Source organism: Myotis daubentonii, chromosome 1, assembly GCF_963259705.1.
Source record: "Myotis daubentonii chromosome 1, mMyoDau2.1, whole genome shotgun sequence".
NCBI classification, from domain to species: domain Eukaryota; kingdom Metazoa; phylum Chordata; class Mammalia; order Chiroptera; family Vespertilionidae; genus Myotis; species Myotis daubentonii.
The window spans coordinates 147,608,933-147,624,557 of NC_081840.1; the positions used below are offsets into that span (position 1 = coordinate 147,608,933).

The 15,625-nt window shown below is 38.5% G+C and overlaps 1 protein-coding gene across 10 annotated transcripts in view; it reads left to right on the plus strand.

The window, feature by feature from the left end:
* Positions 1-15,625, plus strand: part of SGMS2 (sphingomyelin synthase 2) — a 93,439-nt gene that overhangs the window by 39,223 nt on the left and 38,591 nt on the right. Inside the window, exon 3 of one of the 10 annotated variants that reach the window (XM_059661897.1) lies at positions 1,645-1,697. The exons of 8 other annotated variants lie outside the window; for them this stretch is intronic. The gene's annotated coding sequence lies outside the window, so the exon portion shown is untranslated. Of the gene's footprint in view, positions 1-1,644; positions 1,698-10,513; positions 10,534-15,625 lie in introns of those variants that run through there. One more of the 10 variants, XM_059661919.1, reaches the window with a different exon arrangement.

Below are 15,625 nucleotides of genomic sequence, written 5' to 3' on the forward strand. Positions count from 1 at the left end.
TCTTGCTGTTTTTAAGATCCTATCTTTTTCTTTAACTTTTGGCTTTTTAATTATGATGTGGGGCTCTTGATGTGTGCCTCTATGGATTCCTCTCAGTTTGGATTCTCTGTTCTTCCTGGACTTGCATGCCTATTTCCTCTACCAGCTTTGGTAATTTTCCATCATTATTTTTTTCAGGTTGTTTTTCAATTTCTTGCTCTATGTCTTCTCCTTCCTGCAACTCCATGATGCACATGTTGGTTCACTTATAGTTGTCCCTGAGGCTCCTTAAGCTATCCTTATTTTTTTGGATTTTTTTCTTTCTGTTGTTCATATTGGATGTATTCTGCTTCCTTTTCTTCCAAACTGCTGATTTGATCCTCTGTTTCAGCTGTTCTACTATTGATTCCCTGTCATGTGTTCTTCATTTCAATTATTATATTCTTCATTTCTGGTTGGTTCTTTTTTATGTTTCCTAATGAACCAAGACTGGTCATTGATATGGAAAAGCCACTGGAAAAACTTTGTGTAGGCCCACAACTTGGATGGGGCTGGGATCTCAGGGAATCAGCATGGTGGGGTGAACAGTATTAGTCGGGTCGATAGAGACTCAGATATGTTGCCTGCTAACTCAGTGGGGAGAGGACTGAGCAAAGGAACAAGGGCCTGTGCCAGCACTTCTGTCTGGGAGAAAGCTGCCCCGCCGGCCTTTGCCCTGATGCCGGACAATTCAGCTCCTTTTCGTATGTCCCTGGAGCCTTTCAAGCTGCTGCCCCAGCGCTGGAGCTCAGAGGGAGTGAGTCTCTCAGCGAGTTAGTCCGTGCACGGGCCCTTTAAGAGGAACACCTGGGACTCCATCAGCCCTTTGTCTCACTAAACCTTTGTCCGCAAACTGCGGCTCGTGAGCCACATGTGGCTCTTTGGCCCCTTGAGTGTGGCTCTTCCTAAGCCTTAGGAGTACCCTAATTAAGTTAATAACAATGTACCTACCTATATAGTTTAAGTTTAAAAATTTTGGCTCTCAAAAGAAATTTCAATCGTTGTACTGTTGATATTTGGCTCTGTTGACTAATGAGTTTGCCAACCACTGCACTAAACCACAATCTCCACTGGGGACTTCTCTTCCTGGCACTGAAACCCTGGGCTGAAGAGCCTGGTATGGGTCTGGGACTCCTTGCTCCTTTGAGAAGGATCTCTGCAGCCCCCCTCCCGATTTTTAACCACCACACGCTGGTGTGAGACTAGCCTGTTCCATGTCGCCGCCCATCCTACCAGTGCCCCTCCTACAAGTCTCAATGCTGCTGCTTCTATATATTTTTAGTTACAGAACTTCTATAACAGAACTTCAGGCGACTCTCTGATGGTTGTTCCGTAGTTTAGTTATAATTTTGATGTGGTCATGGGAAGAGGTGAGTACGGCATTGACCTACTCCACCATCTTGACTGGAAGTGTCCATCTATTAGACTTTTAATAGTATTTAATACAGGCATACTGGAACCCTTGTGTTAGGATGGATAGTGTTTGGTGAGGGGAAGAAAAACGTGTTCTAAATTACTTTGTATCCTTCAGTCTGTAAGTATTACATAAATTTGGGATATAGTACTTTCCCACCAAGATAAGGTATCATTTAGGCAGACCCTTAGTTCTTACTTTTTTGTCTTTAGCAGACATGGGTGAGAAGGAGGACAAAGAGAAAACTCCAGTATCTGCTATGTGTGTATGTGCTCGCTTTTGTTTAAACCACTTTTCCTTCTTTGAATATTTAATGCATAGAAATGACTAAGAAAAATAGTGGAGCCCCAAAATGTTAGGGGAGCAGCAGTAACTGGTGGAGAATTTATATGGAATGCGAGCCATTTTTTTTTTTTATTATTCTAGAGTGTTTTATTTTAGATTTTTTGGCTTCTAGAGTGACTTAGGTGTGCATGCTAACTTAAGTTTTAAAATAAAAGTTGGTAAATGACCTTTGACCAACTGCAATATGTTTATATATATTATGGTATTTGATTGTGAAACCCCTCCATTCTGAAGCTACTTAGATGTGGTCATCAATTACTTCTTGTTATTCCCCACCCTCAAATAAAAAAGAGAAAGAGAGAGACATGTTGAGTGTTTCCTTATTAGGGCTCAGTATCTGAAAGAGGAGCCGCACACAAATGAGAGAAAAATGATACGAGATAATTTTGAAATATTGGGGGGCCAGGCGGGCAAGTCCAGAAGGACTTCCACCGATGCTCAGGCCGCTCCAGTCTTTTATTGAGCTTGGAGTAGCCTTAGGTAAGGAGATTTCAGTGACACACAGATCAGCAGACAATTTCCAGGAGTAGACAGAGTATCTGATTAGCTCATCAGTAGACAATTTCCAGGAATAGGCAGAGTATCTGATCAACAATAATCAACAAGGATCTACACAAGTATCTAAGGAATTAAGTGAACTAAGGTGGGGATGATGCTTCAACTACCATTACCTAAATTAACTGGGTGGTTCCTAGATTCACTGGGTGGTGCACAGTCCTGACCTTTGCTAGGACTTCAAAGGTTACTAGCTTTTGGGGGGTCTCTGTCTAAACTCAGCTAGTGAAGACAATGAATGGACTCCGGCAGAGACAGGTATAACAGTTTTTCTGGCCTGAATGTGGCCTGCCACATGAGTCAGCCCTCTAGTTGCCTGAAAACATTTTTTCTTGACTTGAGGTCAAAAGTAGTGACTCAGTGCTGTTTGAGAATGTAGTATATTAACCCTTTGTGGTCGTTTGTCTACTCTCAGTCACCACAGCAAGGAACTGTATGAATCTTAACTCTATTCATTCATGTATCAGTTCATAATTTCTCTGAAAGCTCTTAAGTGTCTAAGCGACCTAGTCACGAACCAAAACATTGCCCCGACAAATCGGAGATATCGAAACTCAATATAAACAAACGCGGTCGTTCCACACTCGCCATGCAAAACACCATGGCGAGTCAGTCGCCTTTTGAGAGTGAAGAAATTGACAAGCTTCGGAGATACGTCGCAGAATTTCAAATAAAGCTTTACAAATTATGTTTAAATTAGGCATTCTCGCTTGTTAAGATATTTCAAAATAATATTCCAAAATGGCAAAAAGAAAGTTACCGAAAGAAGTGTACTGCGAATCTGAAAGTAACGATGAAGAGTTTTATTTTGGCAGGAAGACCATCGGCCTCAGATAAAGATGAAAGGCTTAATGGGAAACTGCATATATTGCAGCACTGTGAAGGTGTGAAAAGTAAAGATTGCTCTGTATGTTCGAACAGAAAGATTAGGGGCGGAAGACGCCAAACTAATTATTTTTGTGATACATGTAGTCTTTCGAAAACCAGGACTGCATATTGGAGACTGCTTTCAAAGATACCACACAATGGAGAAATATAAAATATAATTTTTACATAAAAACATGTTATTGAAACACATTATTGTCTAAACATACATCTAATGTTCAAAAAAGAATTAATAAATCTTGTCTATCCTTCATAATCTTGCATGTTATGTATCACTGCTCTTTCAATGGAAATTAATTCCGACCAGTACGACACCCATGTCCAAATTTAATACGACCGCAAAGGGTTAACTGAATTTATGAGAGAGAACCAAATTTTATAGGGATGGCAGGTTACTTCTATGACACCACATAATTTTAGTTCTCTTCATATGTAAGAGTCAAGTAATGATCTTTTGTCTTAAAGCTTTTCTTCAGAATTCAGTCAGTACAACAATATAGCATATATTTCAGCTATAGTGCCTTTTGAATTTCCCTGTCTTGAAAAGAAAGGAAGGAGTCTCTCTTAACAGTGAGTGATATGGGAAGCAACAGTGTCAAGGTTAAGCATGAAGTCAACAGTCAAGGGCTGGGAGCAGGTCATGCTTAATAAGTATCTGCTTTAGGTCTGACTGTACCTGTGCCTTATTCACCTTCCTCCTGCCAAACACAAACAGGTTTCTAGGCAACAGGATTGATTCAGACACTAAACATCTCATTACAGTGAAATGTACACCTGCAGCATTTCCAGGAAATGCCCCTCTTATAAGTCAATGGAAAGTGGGATCAACATCCTCTCAGCCACTGAAGGCATCAGATGAGCCAGAACTGGTAACCATGTGTTAGAAGGTGGGGCTGGCTAATGTTTGGAAGGAAGGGCGAACTGGGACTATATAACCTGCGTGGTAGCTGTGGGGAGGAAGGTTGGAGGGAGGGGGCAGGCTGGAATCTCTCCCCAGAAGGACTCATGGGGAAGAGAAATTCATCGCTCTTAGTAGGAAAAAAATTAGTACATTTCTAATTGTAAAGTAGACCAGAATCTTGGAAAATCAATCATAGCATAGTAGCTAAGAACGTGAACTCTGGACTTGAATTTCTAAGTTTCACTTCCTCATAACTCAAATGGTGGTGATAAGGGTACCTACCCCATAAAGGGGTTGTGCGTATTAACATGTTAGTATTAACATATCGGTATTTAGGACGACCAGTCTCTTATCAGAAGTGCTGGGGCAGTGGCCTCATATCCTCTTCCCTCTAGATAACTCCCTAAGTGGTGGGGGCAGAACTGTGAGGGAATGAAGGAAAACCCAAAGATAGGTAAGAACTTTTAAATGATTTGTCTATTCTTTTATGACTTTGAGAACTGTAATTTAGAAATTATCATTATAGCATCATTTAAGAAACCTCTCCAAAGGTTTTCATCATTGTGTACTACAGTTAATTTCAAAATGATTAAAAGCCCTGGTCAGTGGTAAAAACTAAGTACCTGATACCATCTTATTCAGTAACTACTGAGATTTCTTTATTGCCAAAATAATAGCCTCATGACCTAGGTTAACTTTTGGATCTCTGTAAAATTAAGAAAAAAACTTGAACTGTAAAATTTTCTGACATTCCTTGAAGCCACAATACATAGTGCTTCACTGAATTTGGCATTGAAGGTAGAATCCGTGCTTTATATGCAGTCTTATACTTTGAATAACTTTCTATGAGTTTAGAATGTCACTTTAGGAGAAATGCTTTCAAGTTTGGTTTGTTTTATAGAGAACCTAGAATTTTCTATTAATTTAGATTCTCAGTTTTTCATTGGAAATCTTTATTGTACTTGATGAAAAGCTGTATTAATCATTAGTCATAATGAACAGACAACTTCTGTTCACAAATGGAAGAAACCATAAATAATGCTTCAGAGTTCTAACATATGACCAGCTGCTTTTCAGGAGTTATTTAGCTCAGGAGTGTGTGTCATGTCTGGGATTAAACCTGGAATAGCCTGTTACACAGAAAAAATAAATAAATTTAAATGTAGGCTTGCTGATCCATTACCAGAGACATCTAGTCTTGTTCAATAGTGTAAATTGTCTGCCTTGAAACATTAACGCTAGCAGAACAGATGAACTCTAAATCAAGACACAAAATTTCAGATCATTTGGGAAATTTTTTTCAATGTTAAATATTTCAGGAAAGACCTTTTTAAACACCAAGTATTTTAAATATAGCTTATGTTTAAACTAATCTGTATCATATTATTATCTAATTTTGAATCTGCATTATATAATGGTCAATTGGTATAATAAAACATAATACTTTATTCTTTTATAGCCTTTGGTATTGGCCTCTGAGCTCACCCAGTAACTTTCCATCAGTTACCTTGCATCTAATTAGCTATCTCTTATTCTAGGAGATATGACCTTTCACCTTCCACCTTATTAAATTTTTTTTTTTTTTTTAGTTTTAATCTTTCTCTCTCTATCTCTTTCTTTCTCTCTTTGTTTTAAGCCTGAGATCAGGAGCTATTCATTATAATGTTATTTAATTGACTCAGTCCTGGTGGAAAGGAGGTTCTGAATCAGATTCCATGTAATAGTCTACTCCATTCAGATGCCTAACTAGTGAATGGAACCTAATGGATGATTCTCCCATGAATTTATTTCCCTTTTCATGTGACCTATTCCACAAAGTCATTTCTGACCATGAGAAATAAAGGTATAAGATAAACCATGTTTTCTTATTATAATATGCAAATGAACAATCATTTAACATAGTCCCTTATTTGAGAATTGTGAGAAAGGCGGAAGAAACTGAGGTCAAAGGAGATTGTTTTACTTTTTTCCCCCTTTTTAAAAAAATTAAATTTATTGGGGTGACAGTGGTTAATAAGATTATATAGGTTTCACGTGTGCGATTCTATGATAGATGTATGGTGATGGAAGAAGGTTTGACTTTGGGTAGTGGCTCACAATACAATGTACAGATTGCTTTAATTTACATCAAGTGATAAAGTCAGGGTTAGAGCCTGTGTCTTAATAAACCCATATGGAGCTGTTACCCATCAATTATCTACATCAGGCTAAATTAAAATACCCCAAATTTTTAAATCTTTGAGGGAATCGATTTCTCACATCCTAGGACCAATCACATGGTAGTATTTCGAGCACTAAGAGGAAATACCTAGAACTTCTGATGGTTCTTGTACACTCATCAATAAGCTACCTCACCCTAATTCTTTTATTTCTGTGAGAAATGGGATTTTTATTTGCTTTCTTTAACTGTCTTTGGTGAGATCACTAACATATCTTTGCTTTCTTTCTATAGAATTATATGCATGTACAGGGTGGGGCACATGTAGGTTTACAGTTGTTCATATGGAAAATAACACAATAATTAATAAATAAGAATAAACTCTGTGTTTCCTGGACTCACAACTGTAAACCTACTTGGCCCTACCCTGTATATATTTGAATATGGCAAAATGTATTAGAAAACCGAAACCTGAGGTTGCTAAATGACCCACCCAGGGTTAGTCATGGCTTCTCTGTGGCCAAATATAGATAAGGATGGTGGCCTGTTAACTTCCGCTCCAGGGCCTTGCATTGACATCATTTGTTTTTAAACTTTTTGGCCATGGAACCCAGATTTCAACTGAGATTTTGGGTAAAAATAGAAAGCAAAGTAGAGCTCTTCTAGTTGAAGCAAGATGGGGCCTGGAGACATGTCCACGTGGTTGGTTTTCACTGTAATGGATTTCTTATCACAACACAGGGAAAGACAAACCCCTCAGGTCAAACATACCCTGGTCTTGTTCTTGTTCTATTTCTCTTGAGCATTCCTCCCGCCACCCCACCCCCCCATCTGAAAGTGAACATAAATGGAAAAGCTGGGGGAGGTGAGTTGACACAGACGGGGAGTCACAGCTATAAAGGAAATGCCAACAGATATATGCAAGAAAATGAAACTAGACCACCAACTTACACCATATACAAAAATAAACTCAAAATGGATAAAGGACTTAAATGTACGACAGGATACCATAAAAATTCTAGAAGAATCCAAAGGCAAGAAAATTTCAGACATATGCCGAAGCAATTTCTTCACTGATGCAGCTCCTAGGGCACTTGAAACTAAAGAAAAAATGAACAAATGGGACTACATCAAAATAAAAAGCTTCTGCACAGCAAAAGAAACCATCAACAAAACAACGAGAAAACCCACTGTGTGGGAAAACATATTTGCCAATGACATATCTGATAAGGGCCTAATCTCCAAAATTTATAGGGAACTCATACAACTTAACAAAAGGAAGATAAACAATCCAATCAAAAAATGGGCAAAGGACCTAAATAGACACCTTTCAAAAGAGGACATTCAGAAAGCCAAGAGACATATGAAAACATGCTCAAAGTCACTAATCATCCGAGAGATGCAAATCAAAACAGCAATGAGGTACCATCTCACACCTGTCAGACTGGCTATCATCAACAAATCAACAAACGACAAGTGCTGGAGAGGTTGTGGAGAAAAAGGAACACTTGTGCACTGCTGGTGGGAATGCAGACTGGTGCAGCCACTATGGAAGACAGTATGGAGTTTCCTTAAAAAACTGAAAATGGAACTCCCATTTGACCCTGTGATCCCACTTCTAGGAATATATCCCAAGAAACCAGAAACACCAATCAGAAAGGATATATGCACCCCTATGTTCATAGCAGCACAATTCACCATAGCTAAGATCTGGAAACAGCCTAAGTGCCCATCAGTAGATGAATGGATTAGAAAACTGTGGTACATCTACACGATGGAATACTATGCTGCTGTAAAAAGGAAGGAACTCTTACCATTTGCAACTTCATGTATGGAACTGGAGAGCATTATGCTAAGTGAAATAAGCCAGTCAATAAAGGAAAAATACCACATGATCTCACTCATTCATGGACAATAGAGACCATTATAAACTTTTGAACAATAATAGATACAGAGGCAGAGCTGCCTCAAACAGATTGTCAAACTGCAGCGGGAAGGCCGGGGAGGGTTGGGGGGCAGGAGGTAGTGGGGTAAGAGATCAACTAAAGGACTTGTATGCATGCATATAAGCATAACCAATGGACATAAGACACTGGGTGATAGGGGAGGCTAGGGGACTGTCTAGGGCGGGGGGATAAAATGGATACATATGTAATACCCTTTGTAATACTTTAAGCAATAAAAAAAAAAAAAAAAAAAAAAAAAAAAAAGCCCGATTTGCGAGGAGAACCAAGATGGCGGCATAGGTTAACGCCGGAGTTTGCTGCTTTGAACAACTACTTCAAAAGTGAAACTAAAACACGGAACGGACATCACCCAGAACCACAGGAACGCTGGCTGAGTGGAAGTCCTACAACTAGGAGGAAAGAGAAACGCATACCGACACTCAGAGGAGGCGCACTGCTGAAGTCAAATTCTGAGGTGCGGAGTGCGCGGAGCGGGCTGGCGGCGGAGGGCGCGGTTGTTGTTTTCAATCGGGAGGGAGTCGCAGACTCTGAGCTCCAGATACAGGCGAGTCTTTAGGGACCCAGGCTCAAACGGGAGAAGCGGACTGTCTGGCTTCGGTCAGAGCGAGTGCAGCTTTCTCTCCGAGCCTTGCAGCGGGTGCTGGGACTCAGAGAGGCAGAGCCCCTGGGGACAGGACTGAGAGCTGCCATAACTGCTCTCTTCGGCCCACCCTGTTGATCCTGTGCGACCCGCCCCACCCAAGCCCTGCACAGAGGCATTTGCCGGATAGCCTCAGGCAAAGGCTAGATTAGCACCTCCCTAGAGGACAGAAGTTCTCTCACTGCTGACACAGCTGATTCTCATAGCCACCTGGCCTGGAGGTCAAACCCTCCCTGGAATTAGCTACAACAATCAAGATTTATCTATAAGACTGCGAACAAAGACCACTAGGGGGTGCACCAAAGAAGCATAACAAAATGCGGAGACAAAGAAACAGGACAAAATTGTCAATGGAAGAAATAGAGTTCAGAACCACACTTTTAAGGTCTCTCAAGAACTGTTTAGAAGCTGCCGATAGACTTAATGAGATCTACACGAAAACTAATAAGACCCTCGATCTTATATTGGGGAACCAACTAGAAATTAAGCACACACGGTCTGAAATAATGAATATTAAACAGACGCCCGACAGCAGACCAGAGGAGCGCAAGAATCAAGTCAATGATTTGAATTGCGAGGAAGCAAAAAACATCCAACGGGAAAAGCAAAATGAAAAAAGAATCCAAAAATGCGAGGATAGTGTAAGGAGCCTCTGGGACAGCTTCAAGCCTACCAACATCAGAATTATAGGGGTGCCAGAAGATGAGAGAGAGCAAGATATTGAAAACCTATTTGAAGAAATAATGACAGAAAACTTCCCCCACCTGGTGAAAGAAATGGACTTACAGGTCCAAGAAGCGTGGAGAACCCCAAACAAAAGGAATCCAAAGAGGACCACACCAAGACACATCATAATTAAAATGCCAAGAGCAAAAGATAAAGAGAGAATCTTAAAAACAGCAAGAGAAAGAAACTCAGTTACCTACAAGGGAATACCCATACGACTGTCAGCGGATTTCTCAACAGAAACTTTGCAGGCCAGAAGGGAGTGGCAAGAAATATTCAAAGTGATGAATACCAAGAAACTACAACCAAGATTACTTTATCCAGCAAAGCTATCATTCAGAATTGAAGGTCAGATAAAGAGCTTCACAGATAAGGAAAAGCTAAAGGAGTTCATCACCACCAAACCAGGATTATATGAAATGCTGAAAGGTATCCTTTAAGAAGAGGAAGAGGAAGAAAAAGGTAAAGATACAAATTATGAACAACAAATATGCATCTATCAACAAGTGAATCTAAGAATCAAGTGAATAAATAATCTGATGAACAGAATGAACTGTTGATTATAATAGAATCAGGGACATAGAAAGGGAATGGACTGACTATTCTTGGGGGGGAAAGGGGTGTGGGAGATGTGGGAAGAGACTGGACAAAAATCGTGCACCTATGGATGAGGACAGTGGGTGGGGAGTGAGGGCGGAGGGTGGGGCGGGAACTGGGAGGAGGGGAGTTATGGGGGGAAAAAAAAAAGGAACAAATGTAATAATCTGAACAATAAAGATTTAATTAAAAAAAAAAGAATCAAAAAAAAAAAAAAAAAAAAAAAAGGAAATGCCAGGTGTTCCCAGGTGGCTCAGAATGTTTTTACTGTGTGTCCGGAGGAAGCGGCAGGGGCACTCTGGCTGTGCGAATCTACTGGTCCCCAAGGTTGGTTCTTTTTAAAAAATTTATCTTTCTTGTTGAAAGTATTACAGATGTCCGCTTTGGGTTTTGTTGTTGTTGTTTTTCCCCATTTACCCCCTCTTCCCTGCAGCCGCCCCTCCCAAGCCTTCGCCACACTGTTGTCTGTGTCCATGGGCTATACATATAAGTTCCCTGGTAGTCACCCCTACCTTCTCTCTGAGATTCATCAACCTGTTCATGGTTCTATGTCTCTGGATCTATTTTGTTCATCAGTTTATTTTGTTCAGTAGATTCCGTATATGAGTGAGATCATATGATACTTACCTTTCTCTGACTGGCTTATTTCACTGAGTGTAATACTCTCCAGGTCCATCCATGCTGTTGCAAATAGTAAGAATTCCTTCTTTTTTACTGCTGTGTAGTATTCCATTGTGTAATGTACCACAGTTTTTTTAATCCACTCATCTGCTGATGGGCACTTAGACTGTTTCCAAATCTTAGCTATTGTAAATTGTGCTATTGTGAACATAGGGGTGCATATATTCTTTCTGTTTGGTGTTTCAGGTTTCTTGGGATATATTCCTAGAAGTGGGATTACTGGGTCACATGGGAGTTCCATTTTTTATTTTTTGAGGAAACTCCATACTGTTTTCCACAGTGGCTGCACCAGTCTGCATTCCCACCCTTTTTTCCACATCCGCACCAACACTTGTCTTTTGTTGAATTTTTGATGATAGCCATTCTGACAGGTGCAAGATGATACCTCATTGTCATTTTAATTTACATCCCTTGAGTGATTAGTAACTTAGAGCATTTTTTTCATATATCTCTCAATCTTCTGTATATCCACTTTGGAGAAGTGTCTATTTAGGTCTTTTGCCCATTTTTAAATTGGATTGTTTGTCTTTCTTTTGTTAAATTGTATGAGTACCTTATATATTTTTGGAAATTAACCCCTTATCGGATGTATCATTGGCCAATATATTCTCCCATGCAGTGGGCTCTCTTTTCACTTTGTTGATGGTTTCTTTTGCTCTGCATAAGCTTGTTATTTTGATGTAGTCCCATTTGTTTATTTTCTCTTTAGTTTCCTCTGCCCTAGGAGATGTATCAGTAAACATATTGCTATGAGAGATGTCTGAGATGGTTTCTTCTAAGATGTTTATGGTTTCACAACTTATATTTAGGTCTTTTTACCCATTTTGAGTTTATTCTTGTGTATGATGTAGATTTATGGTCTAGTTTAATTTTTTTGCATGTACCTGTCCAGTTTTCCCAACAGCATTTATTGACAAGACTGCCTTGACTCCATTGTATGCTCTTGTCTTTGTCAATATTAATTGAACATAATGGCTTGTGTTAATTTCTGGGGTCTCTGTTCTCTCCCATTGATCTATATGCTTGTTCTTGTGCCAGTACCAGGCTGTTTTGATACAGTTGCTTTGTAGTATAACTTGTTACCTGGTATGGTGATCCCTCCAACTTTGTTCTTCTTTCTCAAGATTGCCGCAGCTATTAGGTATCTTTTTGGTTCCATATAAATTTTTGGAGTGTTTGTTCTAGATCTGTGAAATATGACATTAGGATTACATTGAATGTATAGATTGCTTTGGAGAGTATGGACATTTTAATGATGTTGATTCTACCAATCTGTGGACACATTAGTTTCTTCCACTTGTTTATATCTTTCTTTATCTCTTTGAAGAAATAGAGAGAAAGAGAAGTACACAGGCATAAAGAGTAAGAATGCCAACAAATAAGTACCTATAAATAATAACCTTAAGTGTAAATGGATTAAATACTCCAATTAAAAGGCATAGAGTAGTTGAATTAATAAGAAAACATGACCCATATATATGATGTCTACAAGAAACTTACCTTAGAACAAACGACTCACACAGAATGAAAATGAAGGGATGAAAAAAATTTTCCAGGCATATGGAAATGAAAAAAAAAAAAAAAAAGCTGGGGTAGCAATACTCATATCTGACAAAATAGACTTCACAGTGAAGGCCATAACAAGAGACAATGAAATTTACTTCATAATACTAAAGGGATCGATACAATAAGAGGCTAATAACTCTGGTAAACATATATGCACTTAATACAGGAGCATCCAAAATATGTATAAAAAAAAAACTTCTGTAGGACTTTAAAGGAGAGATGAACAGTAATGCAATCATAGTAGGGGACTTCACCACCCACTAACATCACTGGATAGATCTTCTAGACAAAAAACCAACAAAGAAACAGAAATCCTAAATGACACACTAGATGAGATGGATTAATTGACATTTACAGAACATTTCATCCCAAAGATACAGAGTATACATTCTTCTCAAGTGCATATGGGATATTTTCAAAGATAGACCACATGTTAGGATACAAATTAAGTTTCTGAAAGTTCAAGAAGGTTGAAATTATATCAGGCATCTTCTCGAATCACACTGGCATGAAATTAGAAATCAACTATAATAAAAACACTTAAGAACATTCAAATATATGGAAGATAAATAGCATGTTATTAAACAATGAATGGGTTACCAAAGAGATCAAGAAAGAAAGAAAAAAATTTCCTGGAAACAAAAGAAAATGAACACACAACAACTCAAAATCTGTGGGACACAGTGGAAGTACTCCTGAGAGCAAAGTTCATAGCACTACTGGCCTACTTCAAAAGATAAGAAAAATTAATAATAAACTATTTAACCCTACAATTTAAAGAATTAGATAGAGAACAAGAAAAGCCCAGGGTAAGTAGAAGTAGGGAGATAAAGATCAGAGCAGAAATAAATGGTATAGAGACTTAAAAAAATATGTAAAAGATAAACAAAATTGATGAACCTTTAGCCAGAATCATTAAGAAACAAAGAGTGAGGACCCAAATAAACAAAATCAGAAACAAGAGGTGAAGTAACACTGACCCCACAGAAATACAAGGGATTGTAAAAAATAAAATAAAAATACTATGAACGATTACATTTCAACAAGCTGGGCAATCTGGATGAAATGGACATATTCCTAGAAAAATAGTCTTCCAAAACTCAATCAGGAAGGATCAGAAAACTTGAATACTACTGATGAAACTGAAACAGTAATTTAAAAAAAACACCAACAACTCCAGCAAAAAAAAGCCTCTGGTCCAGATGGCATCATAGGGGAGTTTTACCAAATATGAAAAGAACTAACACTTATCCTCCTCAAACTATTCCAGAAAATCCAAAAGGAAGGAACACTTCCAAGCTCTTTCTACAAGACTAGCTTAGCCTAATTCCAAAACCAGATAAAGGCACTACAGAGAAAGGCAATTACAGGCCAATATTCCTGATGAACATAGATGCTAAAATCCTCAACAAAACCTTAGCAAATTGCATCCAGCAATACATTAAAAGCTCATACACCATGGGCAAGTGGGCTTTATTCCAGGCATGCAAGGCTGGTACAATATTCACAAATCAATAAATGTGATGCAATATAAACAAATTGGAAGACAAAAATCACATTGAGCGTATCAGTTGACGCAGAAAAAGCATCTGACAAAATCCAACATCCTTTTTTGATGAAAACTCTCAGCAAACTGGGAGGGGTCATACCTCAACATAATAAAGGCCATAGATGACAAGCCTACAGTCAGCATCATACTCAGTGGGCACAAACTAAAACCATTTCCCTTAAGCACAGGAACAAGACAGAGATGTCCGCTTTTACCACTATTATTCAATATAGTACTGGAAGTACTAGCTTCAGTGATCAGATAAGAAAAAAATAAAAGGCATCCAAATTGGAAAGGAGGAGGTAAAACGCCTTTCAATATCATGTCATCATTATTCACAGATGACATGCTGTTGTACATAGAAAACCTAAAAGACTCCACCAAAACACTACTAAATTGAATAAATGAATTTGGCAACATAGCAGGATACAAGATTAACACCCAGAATGTATGGCATTTTTATACACCAATAATGAACTCTCAGAAAGAGACTAAAAAAATAATCCCATTTACCATTGCAACAAAAAAATTAAGATACTTAGGAATAAACTTAACCAAGGAGGTAAAAGACCTGCACTCAGAAAACTACAGGAGGTTGGTTCTTCTGACTTAGGAGGGCTGCCCTACTCCTTTTCCTTGTGTTTACTGTAAGAATTTGCCCTGAAACTGTGTGCTTATTTGTAGATGCTTTCCCTAAAAAGTGGTAGAAGGACATTCAGAGTCAAAAATGACCAGAGTACTGACTGCTGGCCCTACTACTTAGTAGCTGGTGATCGTGGGCAATTCACTCAACCTCTCTAATGTGGGTAACAATGATCTCTACCTCATAGAGTTGTGGTGAAGATTAAATAAGATAAAAAGTATTTAGAATAGTGTTTGGGCAATAATAAATGCTGTGTCAGTGTTAACTATAGCTCTTATTTGTAAGTTTAGACCATATAAATATAAGTCATTAATGGGATACAAAGTCAACATTTTTTAAACGCTTAAGTATTCTAATGTAGTATTTAAAGTGTATGTGTTTGTAAGTACTTTTTCAAACAAAAGCTTTCTTAGAGTAATTACAAAGCCAGAAAGATAATAATCAATTAGCTTCACAATATAAATTAGACTTCTTAGGCCCCAGAGAAATTTTTACTTTTACCTGGTTATTATTTATGACCTTATGTTATAGATAAGGCAAGTTACACAAAGTAGTCCACCAACATTTTCTAAAAAATTATATGGTAGTTGATCTTCAAATATAGGTGTCTGATTGTACTTGAGTGAAGATCTCCAGAGAGAAAGTCTATTAAGCTAGTCAGTTATCTGTTGAAAAACAGTAACATCCTCGATGGGTACATTTTTATGTTTAGGAGTTGGTGCCACTTTCAGAATAAGGTGAAGCGGTTTTCTGTTCCCGTAACAACAGGATTCCAGAGCCTGCTTTAGAGTTCCGGTTAGCTCTGTTGTTCCCGTCTGTATCACACCCACATATTATCCAAATATCTCATGCAAATTCGAAAGGCTTTATGATTCCTAAATGTAATGTTTACGTAATTCGGTGGATTTGCTTACTCTTGACAACCTCTGAACTGATGTCTGATTTGCGCTTATAGAACACCATCTGTAAGGGGTGTGTAT